We start from the raw sequence: 3782 nt of genomic DNA on the forward strand, positions 1-3782 counted from the left end.
GAGGGAAGTGAGTGTGACAATTGACTGAGTTAACGACTCGGTTCCTTCCTTCATTGACTTCGCAAGCATTTCGCATCCGACGGTAAGGATGTTTTTGCGCTGTTCAATAATCTCGGGGGGTCTGGATGGCTGAATCTGGAGTTTTAAGTCCACAATTTGTAAGTTAAGCTCTAGCTGAATCCGCGTGGTCTCCTCTTTGGCATGTCAGAACCCAGTGGCCAACCTATGGATTTGTGTTTCCACAGGCAATTCCACCCCAATTTCTAGCTCAAGGATACTCGAGCAAGCTTCCGTAACTAGTTTTTCCTCCAGTTTCTTTTGTGTGACGGATTCATCCCTTTGGAGACACAGCTGTTCAAGATTAACTTTATGCTCCTGGAGTACTTATTCGGCGTGGCTGGCCCAGGTGCGGAGCTCAATTGTAGCATTGTCCTAAAGTTGTTGCAAAATTTCTCGTGGTAAAGGAGGCATGTTTAATCCCAGCCCTATAAGTCATCCGAGCACCGCGCGATCTTCTGCATTGGTGGTAATCAATGCTGTAGTGGGAACTATGACGGAATGAGCCATTTGGGCCTTTAACAATGGTTTAGTGGTTGTTGTATGAGAAATCCCCATCGTATCACTAGGACTCGGTGGTGTGATCTTTGTGCCAAGTGCCTGTAACTACGTTCGAAGCTCCTCCAACACAATCTGCTACTTGGTCATAGCCTTGTCTACTGCATCCCATGTGGCATCTCGAACCATGTTTTCTATGTCAGTGAGGTCACACTCAGTGAGGGTGGTCACACCACTATCTGTTTTAGATGCCTGCACTTTCTTTCATGGTTTCGATCGCTCTAGTTGTGCCAACTGTTTCAAGGGTGAATTGGTGTCAGGTTATGGGGGTACGTCCATAGCCTTAAGAGTTGGTGCCGGCTAACTACTTTTGTCAGTGGGTGACGTATCCCTACTTGGTGGTGTCTTCTCTGCTGCTGCCCGGGTGCCTCTCGAGCTACCTGAACTTTCACAGTGAACTGTTCATTCTGCTTTTGCTGTGTGATGTGCTTAGCTTCCTCCTTTTTTTTCTGAATGGCGGCCTCATCCCGCTCGACTGCCTCAAGTCCGTGCCAGGCCACTGGCCAAGTGTCCACAACCCCATAAATAATGTCATCAATGGAAATAAATCAAAGCGCAGTCCATTTCTGTGTCAGTTCCTTTCGCGCCCTCATGTAGATACAATGCATGTCTGCTTTAAAGTTGGAAATATGCTTCATGCTTTCATAGATCTCGTCAGACAGGAGAGGTAGTTCATTAATCCATTGTCACACATTTGCAACCATTAATATCCAAAAGATTTTGATGTTTTGGATTCGTCCCGCGTCTCTCGTCGCCTAGAGAGTAGCATATCGAGCGGTTTCTGGCCATTCCGAGTCTAAGATAGGAAACTGGCTTTCTTCAGGTAAGTCAGTGGTGATTAGCATGATGGATAGGCATAGCCATGCATAATGGAAATTTTTTCCCTCCTCCTGCACTTCACAGAAATTGGTCAGAAACTCTTCACAAAGGAACTGTGACCAATTGAATCATACGTCGACTGTGCATTCCTCAGCAAGTGTGATAACTATGGGGGGAATCTCATTGCCATGGCATTTTCACATTACTTTCCCTGTGAGCAACTGAGTGGCGATGCAGACTACTGTATCTGAGATACTATCAATGGCGTACTCCCACTACCCTTTCTCGAGCTAATACTTCTTTTTTAGTCATTTTATCATCGCAACATCGTTACTTTTATCAGTAATTTCTCGAGGGTCTTTTCCGTCGCAGGGGAGATGCCAAACTCAATGAACAAGTTCAGTTGTGATACTGATGAGTATGCCAACCCATAATACTCTATCATGAATTAAATAGAGCAACTGCTTTATAACCAACATGGTTATCAGAGATCGGAGGAAGTGGGGAATCGACAAGAGACAGAGCAACCCCAGCTTTGTCCACCTTCCTCAACCACTCCTTTGGCTGTAGCATTGTGATTGTCCCTTCTAGAGTCTACTCCATCAGTACGTCCATTGCCAGGTGTGGAAATTTGACTATATCTGCGAGGTTCCAATCTTCGAATTTCATTGCTGCCACATGGCCAATGACTGAGTTTTCTACTGGGACTACTTTTGGTAGAGCCAGGGTAGTGATGATAGTGTCAACTTCATCTAGGTTTGCAGGTACTTTCGCCTTCCCCTTGCTTGGAGGCACATACTTGGGTCATCACATAGGCTGTATAAGATCCTCCTCAGGGTTTTCTTCTTCGAACTGCGTGGGATATGCTTCGGTTTACTCATCACTGTCAATGATAACAGTTTTACCCTTTACCTCTATTATGAACTTGCCAAAATGCAGGTGTCACGGCGACCTTCTCACTGAGCCTGGAATCCAAGGGTCTTTCCTGTTCCTTAGCGTCTGAGGTGATTTAGGGAGCTCGGCTGCTTGCAGCAAAGCTTGTTGTGGACTATCAGTGGTAAGGTTTTGTGCTTTAAGGAATGCTTCCCGGTAGTGCTTTGGTAAGTCCTGAAACCAAGGACTGTTTTCTAATTTCTCGTCACTCATCATGTGTTTAACGTAGGGCTTTTTTCTTGCAGGATGATAAGATGTGTTGGTGTGACCCTTATTTTAATTATATATGATTCGAAATTCAAGATTGGCTGCTTGCCCTTGCAGTAGCTCATAAATGTGATTTTTGCGGTTATTCTTTTGCCTTAATTTCCCACCGCCCACTCCATGATGCTTTAAATGGGTCATCATATCCTGAATAGTACTTGCAACGGTCACCTTCCATTTTTCCTTCGCGGCAGCGAAGCCCCAGGGATGTAACTGCAGTTTTTGTATGTATGAGGTGGTCATGTCACTCAACTGCACAGCAGCCTGTGTTATAGTCTCGCACCGTCTTCCAACTACATGGGGCACTGGGACTGGTCCTCCTATGGATAGTCAGGTGGGCGAACCCCTCATACGAACCCTATATTTCCCCACTAGACTGGGTGCGAGCACCCTTCGTGTCCCCTTGATTCCACTAACATCGGGCAGTGTGCGCGTCTCTATCGCCCTTAGTGCAGTCATAGCCATGCTAGCAAAGCTACTACTTGTAGCAGAGTAGGGAAGTTAGCTAGGTTTGGTCCCTTTGTTATTTTCTTCACATAGTCCGTATAGGTGACTTCTAACTGCAACTTCTTAATTGCTTCATCTAGCTTTGTGCTTTACATGCGGAGTCTAGCCCCTATTTCTTCTAATTTAGCAAGCTGCAGTTTACCATGCAAAATGGCTACCCAGAGCTGTTGAATCCTTTCATGAATGTTGTCACCGGTAGAGTGAGTTGCATCTGTGGTGGTAGGTTTAGTTGTAGAGATATGTCTCTTCCTGGTCACATGATCCTGCAGTTTGCATAGGGGCAATTGGGTTGCTACATGCCTAATCTACCCCTTTTGTTGATGAATGACTACTTTATGCCACTACGGCCGCTGCGCACGTCCTCGAAGCCACACCTAGACCCACCGACTACATTGCAGCTTCTGCAGCTCCCCCCTTGGTGCACACCCTATATCTTGCGACACCTTTTCTTGTTTGGGTGCTACATATCCCGTGCTCTACTGGATAAGCTGTCCTTCAGCTGTCGCGTTGCTGGCTGTCGGCTATTGTCTTTCTTCTGTGGTCATGCATCATAATGACCGAACCATCATGTTACAATTGAGTGTTGTAGTTGTCTGCAACCGGTTTTGCTAGCGCTCGGTCTCGTCATTGGAATCCTCTGTGCA

This window comes from Pinus tabuliformis, chromosome 1_1 (genome assembly GCF_031772625.1).
Source record: "Pinus tabuliformis cultivar Carrire ecotype Pingquan chromosome 1_1, CPIR1, whole genome shotgun sequence".
Classification (NCBI taxonomy): Eukaryota; Viridiplantae; Streptophyta; class Pinopsida; order Pinales; family Pinaceae; genus Pinus; species Pinus tabuliformis.